General features: G+C 44.3%; 2 long non-coding RNA genes across 2 annotated transcripts; one reads left to right on the top strand and one right to left on the bottom strand.

Moving 5' to 3' along the window:
• Positions 1–15433: 15433 nt before the first annotated feature.
• LOC119088542 lies at positions 15434–17724 on the top strand. The gene is made up of 2 exons (XR_005092194.1): positions 15434–15632; positions 16619–17724. It is a non-coding gene; the product is annotated as an uncharacterized LOC119088542 (long non-coding RNA).
• On the bottom strand, positions 15960–18773 carry LOC119088541. The gene is made up of 3 exons (XR_005092193.1): positions 18326–18773; positions 16983–17057; positions 15960–16119 (listed from the first exon to the last, which is right to left on the bottom strand). It is a non-coding gene; the product is annotated as an uncharacterized LOC119088541 (long non-coding RNA).
• Between the last annotated feature and the right edge of the window lie 6227 nt (positions 18774–25000).

Genomic DNA, 25000 nt, shown 5'->3' on the forward strand with positions numbered 1-25000 from the left:
TTTCTGTGTGAGGGTATTTCATCTATATCCCCTTCATATAAGTATATATTTTAGAGTGGTTCTACTCTATTACATCTCCATAAGATCCCTCAAATGGCCCTTAATTTTACCTCTCCCTCCCTATATTTGCCCCTTCTTCTCTCTCCCTCCTCATTTGACCATCCTATTCCAGATTCCATTCCTCATCCATCCATAACAATCTATTCTCTTCCCCCTTTATAGAGATCTGTACCTCCCCCCCAGTCCCTTACTCTATACCTAACCTGTGGTTATACAGATTGTAGCTTACTTATCTTTGACTCAACAGCTAACATCCATATATAAGTGAAAACATACCATATTTGTCTTTCCGGGTATCTTATCTCACTAAGGATGGTTTTTTTCTAGCTCCATGAATTTACCCATGAATTTCATGATTTCCTTTTTAACTGCTGAGTAATAGCCCATTGTATAAATATACCCCATTTTCTTTATATATTCATTTGTTGAATACCTAGGATGTCTCCAATTTCTGGCTATTATAAATAGAGCATAAATGAACATGATTGAGAGAGAAAGAGAACACTTACTGTGTCTCTGTTGTAGGTGAAGCATCCTTTGGGTATATGCCAAGAGCAGTATACTGTGTCTTGATCGATTTCCAGTTTCCCAAGGAACAGCTGCATGTATTTCCATAGTGGTTGTACAAGTTTGCATTCCCACCAGCAATGGATGAGTGTTTCCCTTGCTCCCCATCCTCGACAACATTAGCTGTCATTTGTTTTATTAATCTTATCTATTCTAAGTCATGTAACATGAAATCTCAAAATAGTTTTGATTTACATTGCCCTAAAGACTAAGGATACTACACATTTTTAAGTGTTTCCTAGACACTAGAATTTCTGCTAGTGAAACTTTCCTGTTTAGATCTATACCTAGTTTTAAAATGTGTTATTTATTTTCTTCATATACAGTTTTTTTTTAGTTCTATATATATTTTGGATATTAGACCTCTATTGGATATGTAGTTGATGAAAAAAAAAAAAAACCCTTTGCCCATTTTGTAGGCTGCCATTTGAAACAAACACTGTTAGTGGCAGAAAAGATAATGCCCTGTGGGTGAACCCAGAAGTTGACAGACACATTGTGATTAACAGAATTCATTAATGTTATTGAATAAAATATTCTCATATAATAATTTTTACAATAATAATTTAATGAATATACTTCAATATATTTTACTTGTTCTTTGAGAAATGCATAAAATGCATTTTGAAAATATTCGCCACCCAATTCCTCCCATTTTGTCATCCCAAGTCTGCCCCTACATCGATGATGATCAATTTATATCTTCTTCATTACATTAATTTTTAATAACGCCAGGGGCAGACTCTTAAAGAAAACTGACCCTCCATTTGTCAGAAGCCATTACTGGTCCAAAGCTCATCAGTTAGGAGTAGGGGCTCAAGGACCCTTCCCACTCTATGCTTCAATGTTGACCAGCTTGATATTGGACAGTGACCACAGCAGCTCTGAGTCATGAATGCAGTGGTCCTGTCATGGCCAGAAGACACTGTTTGCTCTAATCCTCCCTGACCTCTGGCTCCTATAGTCTTCCTGCCTCATCTTCCATGATGGTCTTTGAGCCTTGTGGAAAGGATATGATACAGATGTCCCTTTAAATATGACTGAAATCAGTGAAATAAAAACAAAAATATAAAGATAACAGAGTAACAAAGAGTGGGTTCTTTGAAAACATTAACAAGATGAGCACATTTTTACCCGAATTAACCAAAAGGAAGGTGAGGATGAAAATAATAAAAACAAAGGAAAAAAAAGGAGACATGGAGGGAATTTAATCCTTTAAAAATTTATATTCCACCAAACTGGAAAATCTTTTTAAAGAACTGATGAATTTTTAGATGTCTGTGATCCACCAAAATTATATCAAGATAACATGAAAAATTTAAATAGTCTAATGGTATAGAAGCAGTAATAAAAAATTCCCAACTAAAAGAAGGCCAGAGCAGGACAAACTCAGTGTCAGATTTGAACAGACATTTAAAGAAAAACTAACACTCCTCAGACTATTCCATAAAATAGAAAAAGAAGGAGCTCATCCAAATTCTTTTTTTTAAGCTAGGGATATCCTGGTGTTGAGAGAGGGAGACAGATAGGTATGTAGGTAGATAGATAGATGGATGGATGGATGGATGGATGGATGGATGGATGGATGGATGGATGGATGGATAGAGATAGATAGATGATAGATAGATAGATAGATAGATAGATAGATAGATAGATAGATAGATAGATAGATAGATAGAATTATAGGCCTATTACCCTGATGAACATATACACACAAATTCTTAATAAAATACTTGAAAATCAAGTTCAGGATCACATAAAAAAAATCATCCATCATGGTCAAGTTGTCTTCACCTCAAACATGCAAGGATAATTCACAAATCAACATACACAAATCAACATATTTATTCCACCACATGAAATGAATAAAGGTAAAACCAACGTGACCATGTGTGTGTATGAGCAAAAAAAAAGCCTTTGTAAAAATCCAGCTTTCATCAATGATAGATGTTCTGGAGAATCTAGGGATAGGAATATAGAGGATATATTTCAACCTAATAAAGTCATTGTGCAATAAGCACACAGCAGCATCATGCTGAATAGAGAAAAACTCAAAGCAGTTCCAAAAAAGCAGGGAGAAGAAAAGGATATTCACTCCTTCCACTCCTATTCAATATAGAATTTTAACTCTTAGCAAAAGCAATAAGACAACTAAAGGAGATAAAGAGGATACAAATGGGAAAGGGAGAAGTCAAAATGTCCTTATTTGCAGATGATATGATTCCAAACAAATAAAACTAAAAATTTATCTGAAGTCTCTTAAGCCTGAGAAATAGAATCATAAAAGTGAAAGATTGTAAAATTAACACACAAAAATCAGTGGCCTTTCTGTATATCAATCACAAATATACTGACAAGGAAATCAGGGAAACAATTCCACTCACAAAAGGCTTAAAAAATGTATGACAAGACATTTTATATAAGCGCACTTTTTTTTTTTTTTTTTTTTTTTTTTTTTGGTTTTTCGAGACAGGGTTTCTCTGTGTAGCTTTGCGCCTTTCCTGGAGCTCACTTGGTAGCCCAGGCTGGCCTCGAACTCACAGAGATCTGCCTGGCTCTGCCTCCCGAGTGCTGGGATTAAAGGCGTGCGCTACCAACGCCCGGCTTATAAGCGCACTTTAAAAGCATGCTATTAATAAAAAGTGCTATGGAGTACCCAAGAGCAATCCTAAATACATGCAAGACCTTCAAAGCTGATGTTCTGAAAGACGCTAAAGACTTAAATGAATGGATGGAAGTTTTTAAAGTTTTGTGGATAAGTAGGTAATATAAAAGGTCAATTTTGCTAAATTAATAATACTAATGCAATAGATATTGAATTAGAAAATGTGAATACAATATGTCACCCATTTCTGTGGAACTTAATAATGTGACCATAAATGTTCTATTATTGGGCGAAGGATAAGTTTTAAAGATTAACCTGCAAGAACATCCAGAGATAATTTTAAAAGGGTAAAGTAGGGAAGCATGCCATATTAGAGAGAAACATGACATATGAAATAAAAAAAATAAAAAATACTTTAATAGAGATATGTAAGCAGTGGGTGTGATTGGTAATGTAGATATTGCAACAGATTTCAGTGTCCAGAAAATTTGTAATTGGTGAAAAAAGAGGCTACAGTCTGGAAGGAGAAGGATGGATATGAGAGCATGCCCTGAGAATACAGCAAGTGTTCTAGTTAGCTTTCTATTGTTGTGATAAAAGTAAAAAAAAAGTCAGTCTGGGAAAGTGAAGGTTTTATTCACCTCACAGGTTACAGTTCATCATCAAGGGAAGCCAAAGCAAGATCCCAAGGGAGGAGCTTGAAACCACAGAGAATGCTGTTTACTGCTCTGCTCGGCTAGCTTTCCTCTATGGTCCAGGCTAACATGACTAGGGATGGCACTACTCACAGGGGGCTGAGCTTCCTCCATCAATTAGCAATCAAGAAAATGCCAAAGAAACTTGCCAGCAAGCCTGTTTGATAGGGTCAAATCCTCAACTATGTATCAGGTAGACAGCCAAGATTAGCCATCGCAGCAAGCCAGAATGGGGAAAACATAAACCTCAGCTTACTGCAAAGAAAATTGACCTTCCATGAATAGGATTCTATGTCCACAGTGAAATTTCAACTGTAGGAAGGATAATTTAAAAGGATTTATGTCAGAAATGAAATAAGTCAAATAATGAGTGACAATAAACCCGTCACAAAGAAAAATTTGTAAATTTGACTATTGAAGCCCCTTCTGGGGCTGCAGGGTGGACATGGGGAGGGGCTGTTGGCTGACAGCACCTTTGAGCATCCTTCCAGTGTTTTGGTGGAGGAGTTCCCATGAGAAGCCCTACCCCTTACTACAGAGACCAGGTCCCAAATACAAGCCTGAATCACCAGCTGGATGCCAGAGCTTATGTTCTAGAGAAATGGAGGAGTCCATTCTGCTTGATGATTTGGGGAAGGCTGCATCCCATTTTCAGAGCCATGGATGTTGAAAGCTTCTAAACCAGCACCAGGCACATTGTCCAATGCCAGTATTCTTGGTGGCACACACTGCAGTGCCCACACTCATCATGGTGGTGTCAGTGGTGAGCTTTGTAACATGATTTAACTCTGGAGTATGATTTGTTTCCTGTTGCTGCTGTCTCCAATCCTTCCTCTTTGACCATCAGAGAAACTTCAAATTCCAGTAAACCATTTTTGCTCTTAAAGCAACAGAAGGCTTCTAGCGGCTGTTTACAATACAGACCTCACAGAAGTCTTTCCTGGGTCCTCCAGTTTAAATAGGAGTTTTTTTCCTTTCTCAGAATTCATGGAGTAAGCAAGATGTGGTCTGGATGAGTTTGAGTCCAAATTCACATGGTTCTGACACCCCACTCTTTCTGACAGGTCCAGTCTGTGTGCTTTCTTCCCATTTTCTGCCTCTTGTACCCTTTTCCTCCACAGTTACTACCAGACATAACATAATAATGTGAATTTCAAATTTTCAATAGACCAGATTATTTTGTAATGGGTTCCTAGCTCATCTCCTTCTGCCCTAGAAACCAGAGACAGGTATTTATTCCTATTTCAGCCATCCATGGCCATAAGGCCAATAAAAGTCATCATGACCATGAGATCTACAGCTGATTAACAAGAACTTGCTGATTATTATCACTCTTTCCTTTCAACTCTTTAAGGGAGCCATTTGCTCATAAATATTAGTGAAGAGGGAATAACACGGTGATGACTATTCTTGGTTGTTAACATTACTACATCTAAGATTAACTAACACCTAAAAAAAGAGGGCATATCTGTGGGAGATTTCTGCTTAAGGAAGAACTACTTTAGTGTGGATTTGAGGAAGGAAGTCACACCTTTAATTCAGATCTTTAATCCAGATGTAATCTGGACCACTCCTTCTGGTGGAAGCCTATATAAGGACATGGAAGAAGGAAGCTTTTCCTCTTTCCCTGCTTGCTCTCTCCTTGTTAGCACATCCATTCCTTCACTGGCATTAGAGCCTACTTCTTTAAGATTACAACATAATATCGCAGTCAGCTGAGACATCCAGTCTTGTAGAGTGAGCAGCTACTCTATTTTCGGACTTTCCATTCAGAGTTAGCCATTGTTGGATTAGCTGGAGCAGAGCCTGAGAGCCGTTCTAATAAATACCCTTTGCATAGAGAGATTCATTTTATAACTTGTTACTCTAGAGAGGCCAGACTAATACACCAGACATGCAGAGAGGAAATTCTAAAGCAGTTTGGATCTCATAAGTATCTCAGCTCCATTACAAATTCCCAATAGTCACCTTCCCTTAACCTTACTTAGCCTTCCCCAGGTGCTTGCTCACTTTAGAGAACTCAACCTTCCTCCTCCACATCATCCTGACCTAATTCCTTGGCATTCTTTATTTCTCATATTATTGGGTATGGATGCCAAGGAGGGTAAGTGCCAATTTTGGGCAGTGCTTATAAAATGAGCCTTGAACTCCCCGTGGGTGAAGTAGTGAAAAGATTCTAATGAAGCAGAGAAATTCCCAGCTTTGGAAGCAGGAGGAGCTGAATGGCTTCCCCTGTGTCACAGGAGAGACTACTGGAAAGGAAACTACAGCTTCTGGTCAGTTCAGGGAGAACTAATTAGCAAGGAGGCAAAGGCTGTGCCCCATGGCCTCAGCAGACCCTTTGCTGGGCATTCTATTGCATCCTGGAGAGCTCTTGGAATCCCCAGTGATGTCACTAGTGTTGTATCGACACCAATTGCCTTTAGGACATTTGTTCAGTGAGCACAATCTTTGCCTCTAGACATGTTGTCAAGATTGAGAGGTCTATTTGTGAGGAGGAATGGACAGCATGGAGAGACCAGAGTGAGGCAGAAGGAAGCTGGCCCTAGGTCTCATTGGAAAGAATGGAGAAATAAATGGGTCCTGAGGAAGACACAGTGAGTGCTGGGAAGGGGCTGGGGTGCTCTCTGGATATGGTGGGCTTGAGCCTTCCAGGGCTAGAGCTCAGGAACTGGGAGCTTCTGGGAAGCAATAGGCCTATCCTGCTCTGGATTTTCTAAAGAGGCGACTCAGATCAAGGATCCATGATGGTTAGTTTGACAGAGTCGGGAATTGACAAGGCTGAAGCTACTTTGGTGGGTATCTACCCTCTGCTTTCACTCTGAGTGGGAAAGGAGGCACAAAGGAACTAATGAGATTTCTGTACCATAACTGTGTTTCACCCCTACCAGAGTCCTATAGGTTGTGTGCCAGTAATAATATGGAAAAGAGAGTGCCTGACAAGGCCTGAGGTTCTCATACTTTACATCACAGACACTAGCAGGGCAGGAGCTACTAAGTGCTGCTGCCCTTCAGTGACCCCTGTTGTTTCTGAGTTCCCAGCTGTGGGTGGCACACAGGTCTGCAGTTCAGCCTAAGAGCTGTTAGATTCAGTGAACCTGGACTGAGACTGTCCCCTTCCTGCCAGCTCTGGGTGTCCTGAACTGTCAGTGAGGATGGCTTTGTGAATCTGATGACCATGTTCTGCCCCTGCATGGCTTCCCCATTAACATGAGACTATGATGCATCAAGTAAGTGACTTGGGCATCTTTCTACTATGTGAGTGATTGTGGACAGTAGCAATTTTCTCCAGGCTCTGAAAGCACATGGCTGAGGGCTCTGAAGCCAAGGTATATCCTCTGCAGTTGTGAGTAAACTTTAAGAGGCTGTTCACTAGGTCACCTTGTTCAAGGAGACAGAGGAAACCTGACGACTTTTGAGACATCCACCTCCCTATAGAGAGATGAGAGAACTGACATCCACAGAGGGGGAGACTCAAGTCTGGGCTTTTAGAACCTGCTTGGGCAAAGTCTCATCTGTCAGACACTTCATGAGATTGCTTCAGTGTGTAAAGATTAACTGAGATGAGGCAGTGTGTAGAGCAGGCATGGTCCCTTGACTTCCAGAATTGGGAATTACTGAGATAGCTGACATTGTCTAGCATGACTTGTCAGTGTGAAATAACATCTGAAAGGACATAGTTTGCCTCACATCACTCATTTGTTCTGGGATCCACCAAGTACACTTCTGAAGCCACAGTCCGGGCTTCTGGAGAATTTGCAATCCAGGCTGAACATGGTGCTAGCTCCTCATTTTAGGGCTATCAGTAAATTCAAAAGTGTGAAGTGTGGCTCTGGGAAAGGACTATGGTAAAGGACCCCTAATAATCTGTCCTCTTGTGCCCTTTGGCTGCCTCTCTCATGCTCTGATGGATGTTGTAATTTAAGTTGGCTGTGTCACCTTTCCTAAGGGCATGTGCATTGTCACAGGAGGCTCCAGATCAAGGAATTTGGCTTTTGCGTAGCTCTAGGTACAGCACCACAGCAGCGACACAGTACATACTATTCCCATGACTATGACACATTTGATTTTCTGTACATGTCTTTACATATCTGTTTGGCCTCTCACTAGCCATTCATCTTTCCTCAAACTGTAGTGTAGGGATGGGCCATTACTCTTTCTGGGAGTGTTTGCTCTTGTGTCTGAGGGCTCCTTAGCATCTGGTCTGACATGTCACTAGTTGATCACAAATTGCTAACATCATGATGCATTTTGCTGATGATTCAGGGTAATTTCCTCATTAACAATGGGACTTATCTTTGTTCTGACTGAATACCCACAATCTTCAGAAACCCACATACTGTTATCAGTCATGTGAATTCTTCACAATGTGCTTTTTCACATCAGGGGACTGCTCTTTCCTCTCAACCATTCTGACCTAATTCCCTAGTAACCTTTATTTCCCATGTTATTGATTAGAGATCTCAAGAAAGGATGAACCATTTCCTCAGATGTGTTGGGAATAGAATGTTCATCTTCCCATACATGAAGTAGTGAAAATGTTCTAAAGAAGCAGAGAGAGATCCCTGGCTTTGTAAGGAGAGGGTGCTGAAGGTCTTTCTTTATATTTCTGAGAAGGATCCCAAGAAGGGCAACATGGCAAAAGAGCTAGTTAGTAGGTAGGTGAGGGATGCTGAAGGTGATCCCAGTAATCCCTTCTCTGGAAATTCTATTATATCCTGGACAACCCTTGGTAGTATCTATGATACCACTAGTGTCGTGGCAACACCAAATGCTTGTGGAGTATTCATTCAGTGCCCATAGACATGTTGGTAAGACTGAGCTGGCTGCTTGGGAGACAAAATGGAGAACATGGAGAGACCAGAAAGAGGCAGAAGGAAACCGGCCTTTGGCCTCAGTGTAAAACCTAGAGAAATAGATGGTTCTGGTGAAGGCACAGTGAATCCTGAGCTGGGGATTGGGAGCTTCCTGGAGGAGGTAAACTTGAGTTGGGCCTTTCTGTAGTAGAGCTCGGCATCTGGGAGCTTCTGGGAAGCAATGGGCCTATCCTGCTTCTGTAGGTTTCTAAAGAGCAGACCCATTGTTAAGAATTTCTGATGGTTAGTTTAGGAGAGCCATGTATTATTCAATCTCTAGCTGCTTTTCTGGGAACTCCTTCATTTTATTCTGATTGGCAAAGAGGGGCAGGAGGAACACAAGAACTACTGAGCTGTCCCTCTCTGGGTAGGGTGTTGCTGCACTTCATCCAGTGGATTCCTTCAGTTTCCATGGAAATCTGATGCCAATAGGAAAAGAAGGAAACTCCCCTGGCCATGCACCAAAGTCTCAGACATTCAGATGCTTTGGTCCTAGGCACATGTGATCAGGACTTGTTGCTGCTAAGCTCTAGGGACAACAGGACTTAGCTGCATCACATAAGATATGAGCTGACATTGCCCTACAAATCTACATGACTGGGATACGTTATGCCTTCCAGGGCATTAGGGAGTGAGGCACAAGCCTAGCCATGATGGTTGAGGACAGAGACAGAGCTCAGGGGCCCCAGTTTGAGGATAGCTGCCCTGCTGTTTGGAAGCTTTACTGGGTCCCTAGCATTTCCTCAGGCTTCTTCTTGGGACTCTGCATGGACTCTCCTGGTCCTATGTCATTCAGTATACAAGTTCACTTTTCTTTATCTACCAGCAGGGACTACTGAGGAGGCACCATCCCAATTCTCCACCTTCACTGCGCAGGAGCAGCAGATGAAAAAAAATAAAGAAACTCACCATTCGGTTACATATTATGATATGTGAGAGAAATGAGCTGCGTGGAATCCTGGCCAATTATACCAACAAGGATTTGAACAACAGGTAGTCATTATGCCCAGTTCTCTGCTGGCCATCTTGACACCACAGTATCAAGCCCAGGTTTCCAGAGGAACAGGAGACTGAACATCCAGGGTGTCCTGGTGCCTAAACTAATTTTCCTGAGTGGAGTTGAGATCCAGAACTTGAAGCCTGTTTAGGAGTGAGCTGGGGACACAGGCTGTTCTGCTTCTTCCAAATGAAAAGCAGAGCCTGTGGCCTGAATCACAGTCTGGGGATAGGGGCAGCAGTGTGTGAGCTCTCAACATGCATTTCAAGAGGCCTTGACAGGTGTTGGCTCACGGGAGATGCTAGATGCTGTGAGTGTGTGGTGAGTCTTGTGCTTGACCAGCAGATGATTGTATCTGAAAGCTCCTGGCAGGAGCTGGAGGGGCCTGGTCCATTCATCCATCTCAGTGTGTGGCTAGAAGGCCTGGAGCTCATCACTGCTCCTCTCTGGTCTTGTTCCTTACACCCCACAATGTCATTCCTTGCATTTCTTGAGTATCTTGATTGCATGATGTGTGTGTGTGTGTGTGTGTGTGTGTGTGTGTGTGTGTGTGTGTGTCTGTGTCTGTGTCTGTGTCTGTGTGTCTGTGTACTCCTGAGAGTCCAGGCTCTGAAGCATGGCCTGAGGATTTTACAGAGTTTCCAGGAGATGGTACTGCTGAGGCCAGGGAAGCCCACTTTGAGCAGCACACCTCTTGGCCACTGTGCTCATCTGGGTGGAACACTGGATAATCACCGGTGGAGCTTATAAAGTCATCATGAAGTTGGGACTACTCCCTGGAAATACTCATTGTGTGCTCCAGTCCTCTGTGTAGCAATAGACACCAAGATATGTGAATCCCTGTTGTGAAGACAGGAGAAGTGTCACCATAGGTTTCTGGTGTGTCTACACACCTGGCACAGACTCCTGAGAAAATCTCAGAGAGCTAATCTATAGCTCTAGGCCCACAGAGGGAGCCCATGCAGCCCTGGCTCCTTCCCTTTGGACCTGCTGCATCTTCTGGCCTGGGGACAGGATGGGAAATTTAATAAGCACCAGAAGCTCCCAGTGTACAACTGCCAGGCTGTGGCATCCACTGGGCTAGGGTAGTCCATGACACAGCCTCATTAATGTGATCCTTGTGGCCTGTGTTCATGAGGTTCTTTTCTCCTAGGGCCATGCTTTACCACAGGCTGAATTTTGAGATTGAGATGTTCAAAATGGAACATAATCAGGTGATACCTGAGCTGCAGAAATTGCCCATGGAGATCAGTGATGCCTTGGACAACTGCAAGGGGCTGATTGAGGAGACTGAACCCATCAGGTAAGTGCCCAATTTAGCATGGGAGAGACTGTTTTTGCCCTTCTTTGTCCTTGACCCAAAGTAAGGGCTCTGGTTCCAGCCTGTCTGCCTCTTAGCAAGCAGCCTGCATTGAGGCCCTTGGACTTGTGCCTCGTGGACTCAGTTTTGCTAAATGTGAAAAAAACACTGAGGCCCTCCCATCATTGTCCTGCTAGCCTTGGGAGCCCTTAGATAGAAAACTGTTTTGCACCAAGAAGGGGATGTCTGGCAGCCCAGGTCCTCTGGGGCTTTCGTTGGGGCTGCACAGAGCTGGTTTCCATGGTAGTCATAGACTGGTTGGGGCTTCTGCCCTCTTTTCGAGAGTGTTTGCCCTCTACCTGCTGATGCTTTCCCAATATCATAAACAGTTAAGTATAGGTGTGGGCTGCACCCTGTTCTCAGAGGGACAGGATTTATTTTGGTACCAGGGTTTTCAGAAGTACTTTGAATCTTTCTGGAATTTGGTTACTCTCTGGCTTCTGAGTGATGCTGGCTTGGCTACTGAGAGCTCCATTCTTGGCCTGTCTGGGGGTCTGAGACTTTTCAGGGGTGGTGGTACTTGGAGGTAGGGATGGCAAATGGAGGCTGGCTGGGGCTCACCATGTTTTGGTGGTTGTTCAGTTACCTCCATGGCCAGGTCCTCCGAGATTGGACTCAGATGAAGAAGAATGTACATGTGTTGAGACTCAAGAACAGTCTGCTATGGAAGGAACAGATTGAACTGCAAGATTCCTGTGAGGATCTGAAGAGTCTCTTGAAGGAGGCCCATGAGATGATCTGTGAGCCTTCGCTGATCAGCAACTGGTAGCCCGAGGCATTGGAGACAGGCTGCATACCTGTCCAACCATAAAAATAGAGATACCCATATAACCATCCATCCAGACTCCCACCTACATACCATCCAAGTGTTGTTTTCTGTGATCATTCCCAGTCTTTCTGGAGAGTTAGCCTCTTGAAAGAAACTGGATAATTGTCAAGCAAACCCTCCTGCTCTGCTAGGAGCTGCAGTACATTGAGAGCTGGGTCAGTCATATATCACACACCTACATGTCATTGTGATCAGAGGGCTGCTATTCAGGGAGCTACTTAGGGAACAGCACAAAGCTTTCATTGATGATGTCAGTAGCCTGTGGCTCATTTGCTTTGCAGGGGTCATGTGAGATCACAGGTAGGAAGCAGCCTGCAGGGACTAGAGCCCAGTGCCAGTGCCAAGTGAGTGGTTCTCATTGTCAGTGTTTTGGGTGGCATGTGGTCTTCTCCTTTCTTCCTGCATCCCAGTGTGTTCTCTTCCTTTTGCCAAGCTATTGGTTCAAAGTGACAGAAGCCTGAGTAGCACCTTGTTAGCCCTTTTTCTGTGCATGGTGCTGGACAGTTCTCTCATCCTGGATCTTCCAGTCTGGAACTGCCTGGATGACCATAGATGTGGGAGGACTTTGACAGGCTGAGGGTTGGAGTGACAGATTTGAAGCTTCAAGAGAACATTTTGTTCAATCACCTCAACATAATCTGACTAAGCTGTGTTCTCTTCTAGGAATTTTTAGTCCCCAAGGGATGGATAGTAGTGTTGTGGGTCTCAGTTGAAACACCTGATGTGATTATTCTAAATTCAACTGTTTATTCATAATGATGTCCTCTTCATGTTTTTTTTCTCACTTCTGATTTCTGTAGTCTGTGTATGATCTATGCAGACCTGTGTAAATGTGTACATTGGTGGGTGTGTTCAGAGGCTACATAATAAAATCTCATGTTATCATCTGTGGCCCACTCCCTTATTCCCTTAGAGTCCAGGTTTTCACTGAACCTGAAATGTTCTGTTTGGGCTAATGTGGCTGGCCAGCACTCTTTGGATCTCCTGTCCTCCAAGGTAGACCTTCTGTCTTGTTTTGTCTCATCCAATTGTCACAAGTTTCAATTGCTCAGAAAGAGGAAGGATGGAGTAGCTTTCTCTGTTTATTTACTTTTATTGTGCTTATATTAATGTATTTTCTAATAAGTTACAAAAATCAAACAAAACAACTATTTTAAAAATAAACATATCCTTGCTGACATTGTGTTGCTGACTATATGATGTGCATGGCTGTGTCTCAGAACAGATTGCCTCTCATAGTTGTGCAGAGTGCTGGGTTCCTGAAAAGCACTGCAGGTGATGTCACTGGCCTCCTTCTGACTGACATTGGGCTGAATTCATATCATACGCACTGTCATCTGTTGACAACTTCCTGGGTGTTGACCATGGGTCACTCTCTTTCACTTGAGTTACCAAGGTCTTCTTGGAGGAGCTAGGGTAGGTTTAGTGAAGAAATGTGATAGATCAACTTGGAACCTGTGGAATCCGGGAGTGTTGGGATGGATTAAGTTTATGAAAATAAATGTAAGTGCAGGCCGGGGTAGCAGAGCCTGGCTCAGTCTGGGAGACAGCATAGAGGACACACTACTTCCCCCTGCAGCAGAAAAGGTGCTGCAAGTCAGCATTCTTCTCACTGGCCATTCTGGTTCAGGATGTGTGTGTGTGTGTGTGTGTGTGTGTGTGTGTGTGTGTGTGTGTGTGTGTGAAACTCCCTGTGATTGTCTGTATGTGAATACTGTCTATTCCTTGTACAATAGCATTCCTTTGTATGTGTGTATGTGACCATGTGTGGGTAAGTATGTATGTATGTGTGCCCATGTTTTCTGTATGTATGGGGGTAAGTGCTTATGTGTGTGTTTGTGAGTTGGGTGCTTATGTGTGCAAGTGTGTGTGTGGATATGTAAACTCTTGTGTGTGTTTTTCTGTATATTTATATGTTCACTTACTCATTTTTACTGATCATGAAGTCCAGCTTTGTTGAAAAAGTACCGTGCACACTCACTTTGTATCCATCAAATATTTTATGCTGCTGCCCATCTTTCTGCATGCCCACCTAACTCTCTAGGACAAAGGGACACAAAAACTACTCTAAGTCAATGGTTTTCAGGTATTTGTATAGGGAAAAACATTTATCTGCACAGAAATCCTTGGAGCAAACCAAAGGAATGTGGTACAGGAAGGTGAGGAGAAGGCCACTGTGACATATTAAGGTGTCTGAGAGGCAGGATAGGCTGGCTGAGGGTTTGTGTCCTTCTCTGCTCTGGGTGAATGGTAACTGCACACTCAATGGTCAGGTGGCTCATTGTGTCTTCTCTGTATCCTGTTTTGTCCTCATCCACATTGCCTGCTAGCACTTGCTTTACCCCTTTATCTAACCTTGGTTCAGTTAACCTTGGCCTTGGAGCTTGGGCTGGATGTTAGTCCTTGAGAGATTCTGACTTGCAGTGTGCTTCCAGCTGCATCTCAATCCAGCAGAAGTTCCCTAGCCATGCTGTGGTGTGAGAATGGGGCTATCTCAGTGCACCTCACTTAGGCTCCTGAGGGTCTAAAGTGCTCACCTTGTTCTGTATCTGTAGCACTCAGTAACTGCTTTTCTTCAAAGTTGTTTACTCTGAGTTAAAATCAGCCTCAAGGAAGGTTGGCAGAAATGAGGACCCGCAGACATTGCTGGTGGTATAAAATGATATAGCACAGTGAGAAGCCACACACAAGTATTCAGAAAGATGACTGCAATCTCAGGTGACCCAGTGAATCCAGAACATGAAGTAGGTGTCCAGGGAGAAGCTAGGTGACATCAGGCTTGTAGCAGCATTCCTCAGAGTACCTCAAAGTAGAAACTATCCAGATGTCCATCATTCAATGAGTGAAAAACTACAATATGGTTGGGCCCCTCCATGGAATATTGTTCAGCATGAAATAATGCATAAAAATCATTTGGCACTGATTTAGTCAGCCATTTGTTACTCAAACAAATTCCCGACACATCACTTTACAGGCAGGAATTGTTTCTTTTAGATTCTAGCTATGGAGATATTCTAGTTTCCTGAGCTCACTGGTTTTCTAGTTTTCTGAGCTCATTTGCTGTGAAGTGAGGCAGGCTGTGGTAAAGGGAGCCCCCTTTGGAGGAAGTTTCTCACCTTGGGGGCAACTGGGAAGCAGTGAACAAGACCAGTGGTTTGGTCCACCACCATCCAGTAGTCCTGTGCTGGGGAACGTTCCTATGCTGCACGGCCTGGGGAACTTCCTAAGCAGGGTTGGCTCATGGGCCAGGACACCAGAGGTCCACCTGTCTGTGCATTAGATATATAGGATAGACACTTCAATGTCTGAACTGCCTGTCTCTCATGCTCACTGTGTTGTTCTCTTTTCCAATAAAAGTTAATCTTCTCAATAGTATCCCTGCTGATTGCCTCTTATATTAGCATTAACTGGGAAACTAAACATGTTCCTGCATTACAGTGTGCTTGTAAGTGTGCATACATATACGTGTGTGTGTGTGTTCATGTGTTTATATGTATGCATGTGCATGAGCAAACCTCCCCTGAGAATACAATCTTCTAATGAACAGGAGCTGGAAAGCCTAGATGAAAAACTGACGGGCCTGCTGAAGCAGAAGGAGCTGGTCACCCAGCAAGGGGACTTGGCAGAAAAGCTGCAACATCACTTCAGTATCTCTGAGATGAGGTAGGAGCCCAAGCTGGGAGAGCAGTTAGAACCATGTGGGTTACCTCTCCCTGGATCTCTGGTTTTTTTTTTTTTTTTTTTTTTTTTTGTGTGTGTGTGTGTGTGTGTGTGTGTCTCCATCTGGACGGCTCTCAGTCACAGCCAGGGAAAGAACACCTCAGGGTATTTTGCTGGTTCAGTCAACCAGAACTTCTCCAGGAAACACTACGTTTGATCCTTAGTGTTTCTGGGGAGTGTGTACCCCTTATTCTCTTCTGAGCTCTCTGGCATCTTCTCAGTACCTTGTCTCCTGTGTCTCCCCACAAATCTCCCTATGGCAGGCCTCAACTTAGCAGGAGGAGGGTTAGTTGTGGAGGACAGTGTGTGCTCCTGCCACTTGATTTTCCTTCCAGAACATCACCTTTAGAGAGAAGCTCCTACCTTTGGGTAGATATGCATGCAGCACACTCCTGCTGATTACAGGCTCTCTCCAGTGTACATCTGTTTCCTGTGAAAAGATTTTTCTGGGTATGAGAAGATTTAGTGCTTGAGGAGTTGAAACCAGGCAGGTTTCTGTTCTTTAACAATAATCAGATCCTTCACTGCAGTGTTGTGTAGGCTCCCCTAGAGGGACTGCATTCATTTTCCCAGGTTGCTCACATTCACCTGGTATCTAATCAAGGCCACGCATATCTGTTCTGAACTGTAACTCAGACCTTGCTACACTGTTATTTTTCCCAAAATAATATATTTAGACAACCAGAGAAATGTGTCGATTTTCTTGCCTAGCACAGTGTAGTGCTCAGTTCATCTTCTAGCAGATTTTAAAAGCTGAGAATAAAATCCAGCTTAGTTGCACTCTGACCCTTCTCCCTTGGGAAATGTAGGGAATGACCTGAGCTGAAAGGTCATGCTGGACTGTCCAGCTGGCTAGAGCTGGTTCAGGCTCAACAGCTGACACAGCAGGTCCCCACCAGGCCTGTTCCCTAACTGCCTTCCTCCTCTAGCTCAGAAAATCTCCAGCATGACCTGGAACATGTCACAGCCCAGGATGAGAGCCTCCTGCAGACAGAGCTGCTGGAGCAGGAGCACTAAGTCTTACAGGCAAGTGAGCCACCACAGCATCCCAACACTCATGCTGCTGGGGCTCTTGACCTTGGCCTCTTCTGTGTGAATAGGCCCTGGTTTTGTCTAGCCTGTGTGGGTCCAGCCAGGCTACTTGTGGGAGTGATTGCCTTTCCTTCTCACAGAGCAGCCCTTAAGAGAACTGAGGAAGCTGAAGAAGCCACAAACACGTTGGATCCATGAATCTCTCCACCCTCATATCAAGGCCTCCTCAGATGAAGACATGCCTCATAGGTGTGAACTCACCAGGGAGACAAACACCAATTGACCTCCAGGTGATCCAGCCCCCATCAGATCCATGGGTCTGTTGACTCAGTACTCCTGAAGAAAAGAAAGCATCAAAAATGAGCTTGAGATACAGAAAACCTGAGACAAGAATTACTGAGAAGTCTGACACTCAATAGCAAGTGGCCCCTGTGAGGGGTATTACAACATGGAGGGAAGAGATGTGGTAAACAAGACATTTTCTGACAGTTTAATGTCGATGGCTTTGGCAAGCTGACTGACTTCCCTAGCTCTCCCTACATGGTGGGAAATATGTCATGGAAGACTGTGTTGATGTCTAGCTCTTCTAAACAGACCACACCCAAAAGCATCATATTTTATTCTCCAGTCCAGTGTTGAAGCTGACTCCATGTCATGCACCAGTGTTGCTGAAGAAAATGCACTACAGAGGTGGCAGAAGTCCCTCATTCCTGTGTTAGTCATTTTTTTCCTCCATATGTAAAATTTGAGGGTATTCTTCAGTTTCACAGCCTGGCCTGAAGTGACTGGTCTTGAGAAAGAATTTAATAGAAGACATCTGAGGCATCTTTGATGTTCTTGGGCACTCAGATGCTGCCTATGGATTTGTTGTGTATCCAGTAAGCACATAAGTGTTTGTAGGTTGAAAGATTCAAATAGTGACCAAGACATTATAGGATCAGCAGTGGGTGATAATTTATCAAAAGCTTCCCATAGTGCCACAAACAATGTTCTAGAAAATGTCTCATCCTTAGTCTCTGTGAGGACTTGACCTACAAAGCTCGTAGGAGGCATGGCTATACTAGCTTTGAAAAGCCTTTTTCCAATCACTGACTGCCTTCCTACCATGTTTCCAAGGCCAGCCACAGGCTGTAGGTCTGTGCTGATAAATGTGTGGCAAGAGAATGCTGCTGACCTTAATTTTTTTTTGGGGGTGGGTGGGTTTTGTTTGCGTTTTGTTTTGTTTTCTTTGTTATGGTTCAAGGTTTTGCTATTTATTTGCTCTTTCTTTTGTTGTAATCATGGTTTTGGTATTTTGCTAATGCTATTTCCACAAGCCAACACCTGTCAAGACATCTTGAAATAAATGATGAGCAATCACACACTATTTCTCCTATACCCAGATGGTAATTCAGGCCACAGGCTCTGCTTTTCATTTGAATGAAGCAGAACAGCCTGTGTCCCCATCTCATCCCTACCTGGGCATCAAGTTCCGCCTCTCAGATGCACTTGGGAAAATTAGTTTGGGCATGAGGACACCATGGAGGTCATCCTGTCTCTAAGGAAATCTGGGCTTGACATAGTGATTTCAAGAAAGTCAACAGAGAACTAGGCATAATGAATACCTGCTTTTCAAGTTATTGTTGGTATAATGGTCCAAGACTCCAAGCAGTTCATTCCTCTCACAGGTCATCATCTGTAGCTGAATGGTCAGTTTCTCCACCTTGTTCATTTCCAGATCCTGCTTAGTGAGGGGAGAGTTGGGACGATGCCTTTGCAGTAGTCCCTGGAGATAGATAAACACAAGTGTAATTACATAGTTGAATGGCACAGGGCCAGGAGAGGTAATGCTAAGTGTAGGGTAAAAGAACCAAGGAAAGAACTTGACCATGAAGGCCCTGAGACCAGAGCCAAGGAAAGAATACTCTGACCCTGACTTAATCCCAAGTCTATGACCAGGGTCAGGAAAAGAATCATACCAATCTCTGAGCTTGCCCCAAGATCAGTCTGCAAAAGTCCCACCAACCCCAGGCCAAACTGGAAAGTTCCCCACTCTCAAGAAACTCTAGATATAGCCTGCCTTCTCCTCAATTCCCTGTGGCTTCTCACCCAAGCAGAGGAGCCACCCTTTTGGGGTTTTCTCTCCCAATAAATATATTGTGTGAGGTATGTTGTGTGGTGTGATTTTGTGGTATTTCTTGACTCCTGATTGCCAGGATACCTTTCAGAATAAAGCTGTGTCACTTGCATTGGGAAACTTCCCCTCAGAGCGGTGCTGTTACATTTGCACTAGGGAAACCTTGCCTGCTGGGGAAGAGTTGTAACACTTCTGTTGGGGAAGCCATTCCCCCTAAAGCTTAATACTTACACTAAGTCCCAAGTAGAGGCCTGAGGAAGAGAGAATGCTTGGAACCCATTAAACCCGAAAGAACAGGACAGCTATCCTCAAGCTGGGGCATGTAATCTGTATCCCTGTCCCCCACCACAATGGCTAGATATGTACCTCAATACCTACTGCAATCTCATAGGCCCTGGTAGTCATAAGCTTGTCCAACCATACTGGTTTGGAGGACAACCTCAGCTCATATCAGACATGGTGCAGGAAAGTCCTGGAGTCCATAGTGCTTAGCACCACCAAGCCCTGACCACTTGTGTCTAAGACCAAGAGCAACTGAATGGTTGGGACCTTGGTGAATACCCAGGGGAGTTAATCTACCTGTTATTATAATTAGATATCCATGGAATATAAAGGAATCTACTGAGGGTGAATGAAGTTCAGTAATACCCTATCTGACAGGGATCCCTCATCTATCATTCTGTTCCTCTTGCTGCCCTGTTTCCACTCTGAATGAAATTAAGGAGCTCCCCCAGCACAGTAGCTGCAGACTTGATCATTCCTGGATCTCTGCCAAACTAACCTCAGAAATCCTTCTCTGTGTCTGCTATTTAGGAACCTAGAGAAGCAGGATAGACCCATTGTTTCCCAAAGTCTCCCAGCTGCTGAGCCCCATTCCTGGAAGGCCCAGCTCAAGGCCTACCTCCTCCAGGAAGCTCCCTATCCCCTGCACAAGAGTCACTGTACCTGGAACATTTATTTCTTGATGTTTTACCCTGAGACAGAAGGTCAGCTTCCTCCTGCCTCTCTCTCTTCTCTAGACTGTCTATTCTCTTTCCCAAGTAGCTTTCTCAGTCTCACCAACATGTCTTTGTGAATCCCAGAGGCACTGTGCAAATGCCCTAAATGGCAGTTGGTGTTGCCTCAACGGTGGTGACATCAAAGAGAATGCTAGCAGCTCTTCAGGGTAAAATAGAATGTTCAGGGAAGGTACTGTTAGGGTCACTGCCAACAGCCTTCACCTATGTGCTACTGACCTCTCCCCCCAATTAACCAGCAGTTGCCTTTTCCAAAGAGTATTCCCATAGAAACAGGGGTGTCATTCAGCGCCTCCTCCTTACAAAGGCATAAATCCTCTCTCTCTTTTCACTAATTATCTGTAGGGAGTTGAAGACTTACTTTTCAAAAACAGCCCAGGGAATGGCTCTTCCCTTCCTTAAGATTTCTAATCAAGACAAGAAATAAAAGTTTCTAGGAAATTAGGTTAGGAAGTGTACTTGTTTGATCCCAGAACAAATGAGTGACACGAGGTGAACTGTGTCCTTTTAGATGGTGTATCACACTGACAGTCCATGCTAGCCAAGGTCAGCTATCTCAGGAATATCTAATTCTGGAAGCCAAGGGACCGTGCCTGCCCTACACACTGCTTCATCTCAGGAAAACCTGACACACAGAAGGATGATCAGGAAGTGACTGGCAGATGAGACTCTGCCCTAGCAGGTACTGAAAGCCCTGACTTGATTCTCCCCTTCTGTGGCTGTCAATTCTCCCATTCCTTTATAGGTAGAGGGTGTCTCAGAAGTCAGCTGGTTTCCTCTGCCTCCCTGCACAAGGTGACCCAAGAGACTACTTCCTTGGGTTTATTCACAGTTGCACAGGATGCAACTTGGCTTCAGAGCCTTCAGTCTTCTTTTGTCAGAGCCAGAAGAAAACTGGTACTATCCACAAGTACTCAGGGAGTGTGGGGGTGCCCAAGTCACTTCCTGGATGCTTCAGACCTTCACATTGATGGAAAAGCCATGCAGGACAAAACTTGGTCATCAGATTCACTTACCCTTCCTCACTTACAGCTCAGCACACCCAGAGAAGTCAGGAAGGGGACAGTCTCTTTCTAATACACTGCCTCTAAAAGCTGTCAGACTACACTACAGATCTGTGTGCCACCCACGCCGCCGGGATCTCAGAAACGTTAGGACTCCCTGGCAGACAGCAAGGCTTGGTGACTCCTGCCCTGCTAGTGGTTGTGATTTGTGATGTAAAGTATGAGAACCTCAGGCTTTGCCAGGGCAGTTTCCTCTCCTTATTTTTAGTGCAACAATTCCTCAAGAAATGGAGTGGGGATGAAAAGCAGTGATGATACTAAAATAGTTCCCCCAATTCCTTCCTGACTCAGAGGGAAAGCAGAATACCTCCAGCAGAACAGGTTGTAAGCTCCTGGCTTTGCCAAACTAAACATCAGAAATCCCTAACTCTGGGTCTGCCCTTTAGAAACTCAGAGAAGGATAGGCTCATTGCTTCCCAGAGGAGCTGCTGAGCCCTACTCCTGAGAGGCCCAGGTCAAGTCCAACTCCTCCAGGAAGCTCCCCATCTCCTGCACAGTAATCACTGTGCATTCCCCTGGAACATCTATTTCTTGCTGTTTTACATGAGAACAAATGCCAGCTTCCTTCTGTGTGTCTGGTCCCTCTGTGCTCTCAGTTCGCTCTCTCTCTCTAGTAGCCTGCTCTGTCTTTTTAACAGCATGTCTTTGGTTGAGCCATATAGGCACTGGACAAATGCCCTAGGGGTCATGGGTGTCTCCACAACACTGATGACATCTCGGATGATGACATAGCTCCCCAGGATACAAGAGGTTGTCAAAGGGAGGAACTGCTAATGTCACATGATACCGTCCTCACCTCCCTGAAAGCCAAGGTGCCCTTTCCAGGAGCTTCTCCATGGTCAAGGGGAAGGATGAGAGAGAAAGCGTCACCAGCTACATACAGATCGAGCACTGGTTTCAACCAGATCCTGCCACCCCTCACTGAGCTGAAATGAGATGGGGTGCAGGAAGGCATCAGGAGCTGCTAGGCACTCTCACCCACTTGTGTTCTCTGAGGTTTACTGAGGCCCAGTGATTCCTTTCAGGTAGAGAATGAGCACCAGGCAAGGCTGTGTCTTCTCCAGCACAGCATTAAGGTACTAGAAATGGTACTAACGACCACAGCTATAATTACCTTTATTTTCCCAATCCCCAGGGAACTGTCACTGAAGAATGAACTACTGGTCCAGTTCAATGAAGTAGCCCAAGGGAGGTTTGCAAACTCTCTTTGATCCCCTGAAAGTGGTGGCAGGTGGGTGGCAGCTTGCCACAACACCAATAATTATGATGGATTAAGGGTGTCCAAAACTGGGGCAGAAGATAGCAGATGCACTCCTCTTATCTATGAACTCAAGCAAAGAAATTTAGGCTAGAAGATTCTGCTAAAGGTGCCTCTCTAAGTCCCTGTACTGTTGCTGTGAAAAAACACCATGACAAGGCAACTCTGATAAAAGAAAGAATTTAATTGTGGGCTCATTTACAGATTCAGAGATTTACTCCATTACCATCATGGTGGCACCAATGCAGCTGCAGCAGTAGATGAGAGCTATGTCCTGATCTGCCATGAGGGAGAACTGGACTACCCCTGGCTTCTGAAACCTCAAAGCCCAACCCCCAGTGATACACTTCCTCCAACAAGGCCACACATCCCAATCCTTCTCAAATGATGCCACTCTCTGATGACTAAGCACTCAGGTATATGAGCCTATGGGGATCTGTTGCTGGATCCTAAGGGCTCCCTTGAAGGAAAAGGTGAGAAGATGTGGCATCAACGACACAGACGCTGGGAGTCAATGGTAGGCAGATATCAGACTCCTTGATTTAACAACAGGGAAGGCCTTATATACCTTCCTCCTAGCACCCAGTCTGTGTCCAAATCTGGTGGCATTATGTGCTTGTCCCTTATTGTCTGGGCATGATCAGGAACTCTGACAGTGACCAGGAACTCTGAAATTGACAGTTGCTAGGCCCTCAGGCAGACTCCAGGATGGCTCATAAGGAAGTACATTGTGTGCATGTCTTGGCAACTGGTTTGAGCCAATTGCCTAGTCCCTATGGGCCTGTCCTACTACAGGGGTCATTCTTATTTGAACCACCACAATGCCCCTGTTTACAATGCAAGATTGATCTCACCCTCAGCATAAGCCTTTAGGCATCCTTGGATGGCCTAGTTGTCTTATCTATAAAATAGAATGATAATGTTGAACGTATAACTTGTGGGAGAAATATGCCTTCAATTTTTTTGGAAGCCACCTGATAATTCCCCACACCCTGGTACTCTCTAACCTCAGTTCGGCTGCCATATAACATAGTTCTTCTTACTATGAGCATTCCAGAGGTCTGGTTACTTTCCTTTTTATTTCTGCATGGATCCTGGCCTCCAGGCAGGTAACATGTTTGCTGTTGAAGGTGGTGCAATTGTTACAGCTCCGGAGGGAAAGGTTGCCTGACTTGTTGGGAAGTCAGGTGATACCTGAAGCAGTGAAGGGAGGTATCCTGGATACTTACAGCTCTGGAGGGTAAGGTATTCTGACTTATTGGGAAGTCAGGCTATACCTGAAGCTGGGGTCTGGTGGGGGATGGTCTCCCTACAGGATGTAGCAATCCTTCTCTTCTCTGAGAGAGAGCCATTACAGCTGAGCTCTGCTCTGCCCCCTTTAAGGGAGCTGCCCAGCAGAGGTATCCATTCCTTCTGCTCTCCTCTGCTAAGAGAAAGTCCCAGCAGAGATATCCATTTCTTCTCAGCTCAGACCCAAGATGTTACTTCTTCTGCTTCACTCTGCAAAGGGGAACCCACTGCAGAAATGTAGCAATCTGTTCAGATTCTGGCAAAAAAAAGTTGCTACTTATGCTCCTTTCCCAAGGAGGTTTCCCAGCCGAAGTATCCATTTCTTCTTCTGCTCAGTTCCCCTAAGGGAATATCCCAAAAGAGACTCTGTCCCTCACCTGGGAAAGAAGATCTTCACCCAAAATCTTGAAAGAGATTTATTTAGGAAGGAGGAATCAGGATAGAGGCTGACTCTGCCAGGGTGGAGAAGGACAACTGATAACTGAACAGGCAGGGAGGCTTATGTAGGGCTTCTTAGGGGTGGAGTTTTTCCAGGAAGAAGCTTTTCTGCTCAGGGATTGGTTGGTTTTCCTGTTCAGGGATTGGTTGATTTAGTTGGTCAGGGGCAAAGTTGGCTCTGGTTTCAGGGCCAAAGTGTGTTTCTTTTACTGGCCCTTTTTAGCCTTTTGGCTCTAGTTTCAGGGCCACAGTATTTTTTTTTTTTTTGGCTGGCTCTGGTTCCAGGGCCAAAGTGTGATTCTTTGGCTGTGGTTTCAGGGTCAGGGTATGTTTCTTTGGTTCTTGTTTCAGGGTTAAAGTGTTTCTTTCACTGGCTTGGGTTTCAGACCAGGATGTGTTCCTTTTCTTTTCTTTTCTCTTCTTTTCTTTTTCTTTTTAAAGAAATTCTCTATTCATTTTACATGCCAACCACAGATTCCCCTCCCCTCCCCCCACTGTTCCTTTCACATGCTCTGGTTTCAGGACCAGGGTGGGTTTCTTTGGCTGGCACTTTTACAATACAGATGGGCTTCTCCAGAGGTCTCCAAGCAACTAGTCTTAGTTCTGGCACTCCCCTCAACTAAGCGGAAAGAAAAGATCATAATGTTCATGGGAAATTCTGACTGTTTCAGGTTATCCCTATGATGAGAAGCAGGACAGCTCAGAACAGGCACACACACAGAGAAATGAGTGACCTTGGGAACTTTTCGACAACAATCTGATAACAGTTGCTTGGGAAAAGAGTGCTATCATCCCATATCATTTCATTTCTCTGGTTTCAAGGATTGTGAACTGAACCTGATCTCTAAGCTTCCTTTATTCATTCAGGCAGCTTCTCTCTTCCTGGAGTGATTTCTACCTTAGACTGTCACAGCATTAGCAAGGTTGATAACCACAGCCAAAGTTGATCTTGGTGACAAGCAGATTCCTGGACTTTGGCCTAGACACTTTGGCTAGGCCAATAGTATAATAAGCCCTCTCTGCACATTGCTCAATTTATCAGCAAGACTCCAGTGAGCCAGGACCCCATGAATCCCCCCTAGGAAGTATCCAAGATG

The sequence above is a fragment of the Peromyscus leucopus genome, chromosome 9 (genome assembly GCF_004664715.2).
Source record: "Peromyscus leucopus breed LL Stock chromosome 9, UCI_PerLeu_2.1, whole genome shotgun sequence".
NCBI lineage: Eukaryota > Metazoa > Chordata > Mammalia > Rodentia > Cricetidae > Peromyscus > Peromyscus leucopus.